The sequence below is a fragment of the Thermobia domestica genome, chromosome 12 (genome assembly GCF_964235325.1).
Source record: "Thermobia domestica chromosome 12, izTheDome1.hap1.1, whole genome shotgun sequence".
In the NCBI taxonomy this organism is placed as follows: Eukaryota; Metazoa; Arthropoda; class Insecta; order Zygentoma; family Lepismatidae; genus Thermobia; species Thermobia domestica.
Window position 1 is genome coordinate 63,632,099 of NC_137465.1, and position 12,395 is coordinate 63,644,493.

Genomic DNA, 12,395 nt, shown 5'->3' on the forward strand with positions numbered 1-12,395 from the left:
TTTCAATACCATTGGCATGACCTTAGGAAAGAGGAACAAGTGCAAATGAGCAGAAATTTTGGCGGAGGAAGTGTTATGATTTGGGCAGCGTTTTGTGTTAAAGGTACATCTAACATCGCATGGCTCAACACCAAAATGAATTCATCTACGTACATAGAGATGTTAGAAGTAGAATTGGTGCGGATGTATGAGGAGTTAGACGATCAGAACCTGATTTTCCAGCAGGACAACGCTGCTATCCACAGGGCAGCAGCAACCCGACTGTGGTTTGAAGGTAAGGGCATCAAAGTTATGGAGTGGCCAGCGGGAAGCCCGGATCTTAACCCGATAGATAACCTCTGGGGAATCCTTGCGTGCAATGTTTATCGCAATGGTCGGCAATTTGGGACAGTTGCTGAGTTGAAAAAAGCGATACAAGAAGAGTGGTCAGCTATTCCACTGCAACAATTAACATATCTCATAAACACAATGCCGAAGCGTATATTCCAACTCATTCAGAAGAAAGGAGGGTCAATCAAGTACTGAACATCTATTTTCCTTTCTGTAACGTACACTGTATTTTTATTTTTTGCCAAAGACAATGGGTGCCTTTATACTAATTTCCACCCGAAAATGATCTAATTTATATTTTTGTATAAACTACTCGTGCCAGTGATGTATTAGCAAACGATATGCCTTTGATTTTGTGCAGTCTACAATGTTACTTTGTAAATATATCATCTTTATCCATCCTCGGCATTCTTGCCTTCTTCTATTTTCAAATATCCCTCTGCCTTTATACCAATTTCCAGCACTGTAAAATGAGCAATTTCTAAAATTTAAGGGGTGGGCCAAAGTACCCCTCCCAAATTTTTAAAGGAGTGCACAAATGTACCTATGTCTTATGATAGGGAATAGACCCCTATACATAACCATATAAGGTAATAGGACTTCATCCAAGGAAATAAATTGGGCCAAAATACCAAACACGTGGTTGTACTAAAAATTTGGCAAATTTGTACCCCTAGAAGGGAACAAGGTGGACCACCCAAATTTATCATAATACATGTTAGGGTGCAGTACTATAATACCAAATGTTTAAATTGGTCAATTTCCAAAATTTAAGGGGTGGGCCAAGGTGCCCCTCCCAAATTTTTCAAGGGGTGCACAAATATACCCATATCTTATGAAAGGGAATGGACCCCTATACATGACCATATAACCATATAAGGTAATAACACCTCATCAAAGGGGATAAATTGAGCCAAAAACCAAACACGTGGTATAACGTATTGCTTACGTTTATATTTTTGGCAATTTTGTACCCCTAGAAGAAAATGAGGTGGACCACACAAATTTATCATAATAGATATTAGGGTCCTGTACTATAATACCCAATGTTTAAATTGGTCAATTTCCAAAATTTAAGGGGTGGGCCATGGTACCCCTCCCAAATTTTTCAAGGGGTGCATTAATATACCCATATGTTATGAAAGGTAATGGACCCCTGTATACGTCCATATAACCATATAGGGTAATAAAACCTCATCAAAGAGGATAAATTAGGTCAAAAACCCCCGAAATTTGAATTTTTGGCAATTTTTTACCCATGAAAGGGAACGACATAGACCCCCAATACTGATAGAGGTACATACTATGGTCCTAGGCTACCACACCAAATTTTTAGATTTGGCAATTTCCAAAATTTAAGGGGGGTGGTCCTATGTACGCCTGTCAAAATTTAGGGGGTGGACCAAGGTACCCCTGTCAAAATTTAGAGGGGGTGGTCCTAGGTACCCCTAGGTCATTGACCCCGGGCCAGGTCATTGACCTTTCACCCCGGTCATAAAAGAGAGTGAGGATGAGTCATTCGCGCCAACGGGGACCACTACTACTTTCGTTCCTGCGACAGAATGTTACAGGTCCTTTTTACGCTGGAATGCTCCGACGCTTGAAGAATCGAGTTCAGCGAGTCCTCCCAGACATCAAAGCTGATTGAATTCTCCACCACGAATTAATGTGCTTTGTCACAGTCACTCGCCGTCGCCGAAGTTTTGGCGCAGTTCAACGTGGCAACACTACTGCATCGACTCTCCAGCCCTGACCTCGCTCCAGCAACTTTTTGTTCTCACGAATCAAGAAAGACCTGAAAGGGAAGCGATTAGACACGATTCAAGCGGCTTCGACGAAGTCCCTTCAGAGACTTGCACGTTAAGACTTCTACGGAGCCTATGAACAATGGAAAACACGCTGGCAGCGGTGTGTTGATACCTAAGAGTCATATTTCCAAGACTTTTAGTTCACTGTACAAAAAAGTGAAATATATTTCTTATTCTGGGTCCAGTTTTGCCCCTTTGTGAACGTACACTGTATCATAGCGCAGTTTTAACGGCTAAAGCAAATGTTTTCCTACTCATGTTTATTTGGAACTTTTTGCCTCATTACTTTATCTGTAGCCTATACATAAAAGAAAGAGAAGATAAGAATTCTATTTTCAAAATAATTAATATAAATATAAATTGTTTAGCACATGCAAATATACACATTGTATCTCAATCGTTGCAGAAAGTAATGAATATTTGCAAAATGTGACGCTTAATCTGAGAAATTAGAGAAAGGATAAAAATTAAAAATGAAAAGGAAAGGAATAGTCTTCTAGTGAAAGAAAATTTTTTTAGGTTTGCTTCCAGTTTTTTGGAATAATAAAAAAAGCGAAATGAATGATGATAATGAAATCAGAAGTGAAAAGATAGGATGTAACACCCATGTCCTAACGAGATTCTAAATTAGGTTAGACACGTTTTGCGATCGCTAGAAGACGTATGCCTATCATAGTAGCCTCAGTGAATGACGAAGGAAAAGGAAGAAATAAAAGTTTTCTTTCACAGAGAGGAAATTATTGTAATAAAGGCAGTTATACTTACAAACAGTCCCCTGACACAGGGTTATTATCAGAGCTGCAATAAAATGAAAGAGAGGAAACCGTCTCCAAATATGACGTTTTCAATCTAAAGTCAAGGATTTTTTTTTTTTAATCAGACGAGGCGTTTGGGTTGTACACTCTTTATGCGCCCAATGTTACATGAAAATGATACTATTTACCTGGACCCACAACATAAGTGAATAAAATTATTGTCAGCTATGCTAACGTGTCGATGGCCAACCCCCATTTCAAACATGCCACTATTCACCATACTCTTACAAAATTTATCCACCTCCCGTCCCGTCCTTCTCTCCCCGAGCCCCAGGTAAATGGCAAGGTTACATTTTCATTTAACATTGGGCGCATAAAGAATGTACAACCCAAACGGCTAGTCCGGTTTAAAAGATTCCTTCACTTTAGGTTGATGATGGTTTTCCCTCTTACATTTTATTATAACTCTTTCTCCCCTTACATTTTATTGTTACCCTGTTAGGGGACTTTTGAGACACCCTGTATACAGGAACCAGTTTTTACAGATCGTAAACTTAACAAATTAAACTACTACTCGTACAATTTGAGAGTGTAGCAAGAAAACCATGAAGTCTTTGATACTTCTCAAAATACACAGCATCGGTCCAATCAGATTTCTATGATTCTTGACAAGTCAGCGGACAAAATTAACAAGAAAAATTAAACATCCTTCACATAAAATATCGTCGGTCCAATGCCAAAACTGCAAATGTGCAAATTTTGTTATTTTCACCTAAGTGCAGTTTTATGTTAATTGGGGCACACAGATTCCAATACCAAAGTCCCATTTGTGAAATATGAGTATATTAAAACTTATCGTCAATTTGTAAAACATGTACCTAAGTCTATATACTGATTTTTCGGGGTAAGTTGAATATTAGAATGCTTATAACTCAAAGTCAAGTTTAGCACATTCGCGGTTTTGGCATTAGATCGGCGATATGTTATTTACTTATTTATTTATTTAACAATCACCAGATACAGCTCAGAGGTCATTTTATACTGGATATCTAACAACAACAACAACAATGGAAAGGATTTGGGAAGATTTTCATAATTTGTAAGAAAACTTTCCACCTATAGTAATCAATATAGATCAAAGAGTAAACTATCAAATTTGGATTTCCCAATTACAAGCTGAGCTTACCTTCCAGATGCTTTCGACGTAACACTTTTAACGAATCATATCCCAAGGTAACAGTTCAATTGTTAGCAATTTTCGAAACAATAATCTATGTAATGAGTTTAATGTAAATACATTGTTTGATATATGCATTTGCAGTTAATAATTTTCAATTCAAACCATATCAAATACTGTTCAAAGTTCTACTGAACGATTATGTTTTAATCAGTAGTTCTTTTATTACAATGTCGTACCATTTATGATACCAGTGGTAAACGCGGGGTAGTGCGGAGGAAAGCGGGGGAACGTCGTCCACCCACCAGGACGGTAGCCAGCCCAAAAATTAGGGGGCCCCGGTCAGGCCCGTGCTGGGATACTAATGAGGGCGGTGGACAAGTCTACTAAAAGGGCGCCCATACAAACGGGAAAATATATATATGTACAGATTTTGAAAGAAAGTATGGGTGCCATTTTATATCTGAATCACCACAATTTTTTTTTTTTTTTTTTTTTAGTATTAACGTAAATAGCTAATTTCTGAAAATCTCGAATGGAAATCCTCGTTACTAGAGAAAAACTTTTTAGTTCCTGTTAACAGCATTTCTGTCAAATATAAAGAAGATAAATATATCAGCAACTTAATGTAACTCTTGCCTATGGACACTGGAGGTTCAGTGCCAAGTTTACAAAAGCTCTCCATTGATTTCTGTCCTAAGCCAACTGGACTCAATTTCTACTTTATGTTCCAATCTCTGCGAAAACCATCTGCGCCTTGGTCTTCATAATGGTGGTTTTCCTATTTGAATTTCCAGTCAGAACTTTGAAAACGTTTCTAATTTCTTCCATTCTAGCTACATGACCTGCCCATTTGAGCCTACTAGACTTGATGACCCTAACAATGTTTGGTAAACGTATAAATTATGCACTTCCTCGTTATGAAGTTTCCGCCATTCCTTATTCCCGTTCCTCTTGGAGTCCGAATCTTGTTTTCAAATACCTTCAGTCTGCGATTTTCCCTCAATCAGTGACCATATTTCGCAACCTTGCAGCACAACAGGCATGATTATCGTTTTATACTTTAAGCTGCAAATTCCTCAACAGAATTCGCGACAACAAAAGATTTTTAACTGAATAATAACACGAAATTCCTGATTTCAGTTGACATCAAATTTCTTAGTGATTATGTTTTTGGTCTGTTAATAATGATTCTACATATTTCAAAGTATCCACTTTGTCGAAAGTAAACATTATCTGGTATTTTAACGCATCCATAAAATGCAGTATTACGATCCCGACAAACTTCCATGTATTTAGTTTTCTCTGTATTTCTCTGAAAGTCCATATCCCTGCAAGCGTTAATTAAGATATCTGCATTCCTTTCGATTGTTCTAACATCCCCTATAAGATTTACACTATCAGCATACTCCATAACTTGGTAAATACAGTTTATCTCTAGGACCTGATTGCTGTCTTTGATTTTTCTTATAGTGTTCTCCAAAACAAACTTAATTAATAATGGCGACAACGCATCTCCTTGTTTTAGGCCATTCTCAACGTGAAAGCTCCTGAACAAGAATTTCTCTATCCCTCCTACCCTAGTCTAAAGTCAATAATTGATGTGCCAGAATATTGTACTCCCATTTCTTTTTCAAGTATTAGTTGAATAGTAAATATCTGGTCGATAGTTGATCGATTTACCTACATCCACTCTGATAATCTCCAATAATTTCATCTGCGTATGGAGGCAATCTTTCTAATAGAATGTTTAAGAGGATTTATTTAATGTTGACGGAAGAGAAATGCCTCAATAATTATTACAATCAGTTTTGTTGCTTTTCTTTTGAACTGGAACAATGGTTGATTCTTTTCACTTTTGTGGTACCGGTAATTCCTCCTTGTTCCAGATAAGAAGAATGTGTTTGTGTATCTTGCTGTACAATTTTTCCCCTCCAGCTAAAATTAAGTCAGCCAGAATTTTATCTACACCCGGAGAAGTGTGTTTCTTTAGTTTTCTAATAGCGATTTCTATTTCTGTCTGGTTAGGTTCTGGAAAATAATATGCTGTGTGCATTTCACTTTCTCCACGAACATTACTTTTTGACTATATGTTAAGCAAATCGTCAAAGAAATTTTTCCATCTATTTAAGATGCTATCCTTATCAGTGAGAACTGTTCCGTTGGCTTTCTTTAATATATAAGCACGAGGTTGATATGCTTTCTTAAATTCGTTGCTCCCATTATACATTAGGGTGGAGTGAAATAGTGGTCAAAAAAATTTTTTTTGGAATTAATTTTTCTAATAGGGCGGAAAAGTTGCCTTACCATTAGGGTACTGTATCGCAAAAATATTAGTCTCGTTAATTAATTCTTTTGGGTGCCACACTGGACTTGAAATTTGGCTGAAATCCAATATTTTTATCCGTATTGGTAAAAGGGACAATTTTTTCTATATTATTTTTTCTAATAGAGAGAAAATGTTGCCTTACCATTAGAGTACTGTATCACAAAAATATTAGTCTCGTTAATTAATTCCTGTGGGTGCCACACGGGACTTGAAATTTGACTGAAATCCAATATTTTTATCCGTATTGGTAAAAGGGACAAACTTATTTTTTTCTGTATTATTTTTTTTCTAATAGAGAGAAAAAGTTGCCTTACCATTAGAGTACTGTGCCACAGAAATATTAGTCCCCTGAGTCGTTTCCTTTGGGTGCTATACGGACTTGAAATTTGGCTGAAATATGTATTTTCGACAGTATTGTGAATTGAGTTTTTTTTTTTCTGTTCGGAAAAGTTGTTATACAACAATATTGTACCACAAAAATCTCACTCCTCTGAGTCAGTTCCTTTTAGTGTTACAGATACAGAGGGCTGTAACGTACTTATATTTTTTACATTATACTTGAATGGAAAAATGAAACTAAGTATCTTACATATATGCTATATTCGAATACAACATTTTTATAATTATTACAAATATTACACAAGTTTCATAACATCAACTTTTTTGTTTCTTATCTTAGTTTGAAAATCAGTTGGAAAAATCTTTATAAACATATGTGAACAAAAATAAAAAAGAGCACTACCTTGTACGTAAAATTGGACTAGATTTATGTATAGTCTGTATTACCCTACGTATATACTCGACTACAGGCATCATTGATAAATACTGTATGTTAATATTAGAGAAGTTAGTGAGGCGATTTTTCATGTTTGTCTCTTTGAATATAAGTTAAGAAAGCTTTATAATATGATATGTAGAAAAAAGATGACAAAAATACACCACTCAGTACAAACATAAGATTTAGGTTTTTGTGTGTAGTGTATGTTACAATAGACATCTTCACACAATGTTTAGATTAATTGCAAATATAAGAAAAGTTATGTAATGACATGAACATTTCTGATCTCAGTTTGAAAATAACCTAGAAAATCTTAATATACAAATAATATGTGAAAACATGACAAAATACATTACTTTCCATTCTTGAAAATGAGCTAGGAAAACTTCATATCAAAATAATATGTGGAGATACATGTCAACATACATTACACTGTAGAAAACTCTGACTTTGTGTTGAAGACAGGCGTACGTCTTCGTGACTAGAGTCTTGCCCTTATGTATCCATCTCGTGCACTTACACCACAAACACAAGACGATGCTTCTGTCACCAATTTTGCACATCGTTCTACAGCTTGGCTAAGGCATGGAATATTCGGAATTTCAATATTTGTGGTATCACTTTGAATGATTCTATGAATATTCGCAGCAGTGAGATCCATAATAAGTGTGTGTGTGGGGGGGGGGGAATTATCGCCAAATCTGTCCAGTTTATGAGTCCTGTGTAGTCTTCAGCTTCAAAATTGAATGGAATGTCGTAATTTCTGATTCCAGGCATTTGCGAGGTTTTCGCCTTAAGGACTCGTCGAAACCCCAGTTCTCTGATATGTTTCTTCTTATCTGTCATCATAGAGAGGAGAATGTTTTCAGGATGTGCAAAGTATCCATTTCTTTGAATTACAGGATTAATGACAGCCTTGTACTTTTCAGAAAGGAAGCGCGTTAACTGAATTATTTTTAAGAAATGTCTTGATCCATCTGTGCCAAAACGTTTCTGTTTTATGCTGAACCAAACTGGCGCATACACTTTTACAACATACTGAGAGAGCACTTTTAATTGTTCTGAAGGGTTTGGTGTAGCTACATACAATCGAATAATTCTGTTTGCTGTAGGAACCCATCTGACGTGCGAAATGTTTCTTGGATAAAGTTTTGCCAAAGAATCAGGAAAATGTCCATTTGAAACAGCCATGCAAATCTCATACAAATATTTCTGATCCCCACTGACATCATTATAATTCTCGAAAGCTGAAATATGGCTCTAAATTACATCTTATTCCACAACTGGTTGGTTTTCACAATTTAATAATGATCTTCCAATCTGTCCAGAAAATGCATGAGGACCTGTTGTCTTACCATCAATTGATTCTAGCAAATGTCTTAAAGGGAGCTCATTTACGTGCAGCAGACAAACCAACCATTGCAAGTCTCTGAACAGACTCTTCTAAACGTCGTATTATTCCACCCTTTCTGCCAGTATTTGTAGCAGTCCTTGTATTTGTAGCACGAAAATTTGAAATATTTTCACTCTACTTATTGTAAAATGCTTTGGCAGAATAAAAACACATACTCTCCATTTCAATTCTTTTAGTTCAAGTTTCTAAGACAGTTATTTGGCAGGATATCAACCATTCCTCTAGTCTCCTTGCTCGCCAACCGAAAAGTTGGAAAATTTTGCGGAAGAAAAGGATTAACCATGCTGGTGGCACCCAAAGATAATAGATTTCAACGAAAATAAATATTGATTTTTAAAATACTTACTAAGGAGCAATAATCCCGCACTATTAGAATACCGATGTGCAAACTTCAATTTTTCACTCCACCCTATTATACATGTCCCGAGTGTTTTTGTTTTTTATTATTATCTTCAAGTTAATTAATTCTAGCTTTCAAAAATAGGGTTCCTTTGTTCTAAAAATTTTGGAAGTTTTCCGCCAGATGACAATGACATTTTATGTAGTTATTTCGTTCCGATTTTTTAGCCAACGCTGTTTCTTCTATTTTCTCTTCTCTGCTACTTTAGTGCATTCCTAGTTGAACTATGGTTTGTTCCTACGTACCTCTGCGTGCCCCAATTTTTCTTTTGCTGAAATTTTAATATTATCTCTAATTTCAACCAAGTATCCTGAACACTAGTGCACTCCGAACCTTCTAAAATCGGGGATCTATTTGACACTTTAATCTGGCTCCCATCTCACCTGACTCTCCTCAAATTTCTTTAAATTAAAATTATTGAATATTTCCTTTATTCAACGATAGTCTCTCTCTCTTATTATCGCTGCTACCAGGTGGTAATTAGTATCACAATCAGCTTCTCTGAACGACCGAACATTAGTTGTGCTAGACTGTTTTCTTCTGTCTATTAAAACGTGATCAGTTTGATTATGTGTTTTTCCATCTGATGAAATCCAAGTATATTTATGAATGTCGCGATGTGGGAATTTTGTAATCTTCACGATAAGGTTTCTGGACGTTGCAAAGTTCACGAGTCTAACGGCGTTGTCACAACCTTTCTTATGCAGACATTTATTTCCTATAATCGGTTTGAAAATATCCTCTCATCCTACCTTCGCATTGAAACGGCCTAACAGAATTTTCATATGGTATTGCGGGAGATGATCAAATACGCGTTCTATTCTTTCGTAAAAACTGTTGTCTTTATCGTCGTCGTTATTTATGTTGGGAATGTTCATTTAAAATAATAATATTACACCACCGACCCTTAAGAGAAGTAAAAGAAAATCTATCATTAACAAATGCAATCCATGTAATTGCTAATACTATTCGTTTGTGAGCTGATAGCCCTGTTCATAGTTGGTAATTTTTAATTCGTTCCCCTTAAAAGAACGTAAAATTTATCGACTTGACTCCTCCATTTCCTTCTCATCTAACTTCCGGATATCCCACTAGGTACATCCTCTATTTCTAAACTAACTCATTCCTTACAAATTTTAACGCAGCTACCCTATACAGACTTCTTATATTCCATATTCCAAATCTGATGTCGATTTTACTTTGCTGAGTTCGTGCCAAGTTATCAGTCCGGGGATTCTGTGAATATATCTGAACAAGCCTTTCTTTTTACAGGATAAGGTTGTTCGCCCCACACCAAATCCACAAGGTGGAGGATCACCCCTTGTCATCTGTCCGCTACTGCTTATTCAGTATATTCGCAGCTAACCTCTAAATCTAGAGGCCTTATCCTCAATCCACAACCTGAGGACGCGCCATGCCGTGGTGACAGGAAGACCACATTTCACAGAAATTAATATAGCTATATCTTAGAAATACAATAGGTACTGATTATCCGAACACTGCTTTAAAACACAGAGAAACAATCAGTATGCTCGGATATATAGATGCATATTAAGACTGTGCAAGCTTCGATGCCGTAAAACTCGTAAGAGACCAGTGCCAATGTAGTATTCATGAATGCATCGTACGTTTGACTATCCGAACTATTCTTGATGTACCGGTATCACATTGTTTCGCTTTATAGCTACATAACTTTACAGTTACTTTTGTAAGTGCTTATACTCTTTACCTGATCTCCACCAATAACAGCTGTATGAATTTTTATAACACAAAACTGGTATCCAGAAGAACAAATTAAAAAAAAAAAAAAATGTCTATAATGTGATGATGCACAGTGCACCTTATGTAAGGGGCGCCTTGTACCCTTCACAGGGTTTTTTTTATTATTATTATTAACAGCCACTATTTTAATTTATTATACAAACCTGGTATACAGAACAACTAAAAATACTTATCTATAATATGATGTTTCGTAGGGCGCCTTATGTAAAGGGCACACTGTATCTTTCACGGGTTCTTTGCCAATAGTAACTGTATGTAGGTATTGTACAAGACTATAGTATACAGAAGAGTGAATAAAATCATCCATTTTTGATGTGGTCCCGCAAGGGCGTCTAATGTAAAGGGCACACTGTACCTTTCAAGGGTTCTTTACAAATAAAACTGTAAGAATTTATTACTAAAAACTTGTACCTTTATTTATACTGTGAGGTTTCGGAGGGCGCACCGGGACACGTCCCGGTGGGCCCGCGCGGGTCTGGCTCCGGTAGAAGTTAGAGGGGACCCGACCCAACCATGTTACAGTTCATCACCATATTATAGTTCATTTGCAAGCCTACCGTGAAAGTTTTAGAGGGTCCAGTGAAAATTTAGGGGGCTCGGCCCACCTTAGCCCACAGTAGGTACGGACCTGCCACAAACTTCCATAAAATATCTATTCCGTCCCCCCACTTTCTAAAAACAAAATACAATGAAAAGATAGACAAGTTGGACGGCGTGGCGTCATGCGTCCATCTACCTTTTCAGATCCGCTTTTACGAATGTATTATACATTTTCAAGTGATTTTCAGATTCATGTGATGAAATTTATAAATATGCGTATGCAGATATTTATAAAAATTATGGAAATACCGAAATAAGTCGCAACTTACTGATTAACCCTGGATTGGTATACGTGTGAGTGCGGCACTCACAAGGATGTTAGAAAATAGGGGATCTGCCCATACAACAAAATCGTGAAGCCATACGTCACAGCTTCGCCACACCTACTCTGCCCACTCCGCGCCACTAAGATCGCAATGTTTCGAGCCAACAATCATGGCGGAAACGAGAGTAGCCAATCAGACGTGCCGGTTCAGACGATGCTCGATTGTTTTTTGGTTTCATTAGGTTCATTTGATGAAGATATGTATGGACAGATCCTCTTTTAACAACGTCCTTGGGTACTCACTTGCTCGAAAACTCCTTCATTTCTCATATATTCCCAACAGCAGCATTGTGAAATTATTTCTAGCTGTCTTTTGTATTTTCTGTAGTCAAAGGATGTAGCCACTGTGGTGACGTAACCAGGTCAGTTGAAGATCAAGCATTTTTAAAATCGCAAGTCGTTCACACTTTCCTCATGAACAGGTATTTTCTGAGAAAGATGACCCCAATCATCAATACCGTCAATCTATTCTATGTTCGTGAACCTGGCCCCACCCACATCGGCACTAATTTTAAAACATATGCCAAAAATTAGTGCCCAATTAGTGCTGACGACCTGTAATGTTAAAAAAATGTGCCGTTACACGGACTTCAAAAAACAAAAAAGATTCTGGGTGGGGCTAGATTCACGCTAGCCCCACCCACTCAACCGATCGAGACGAAACCTATACCCAAAGTTAGTGTTAAATTAGTGCTGT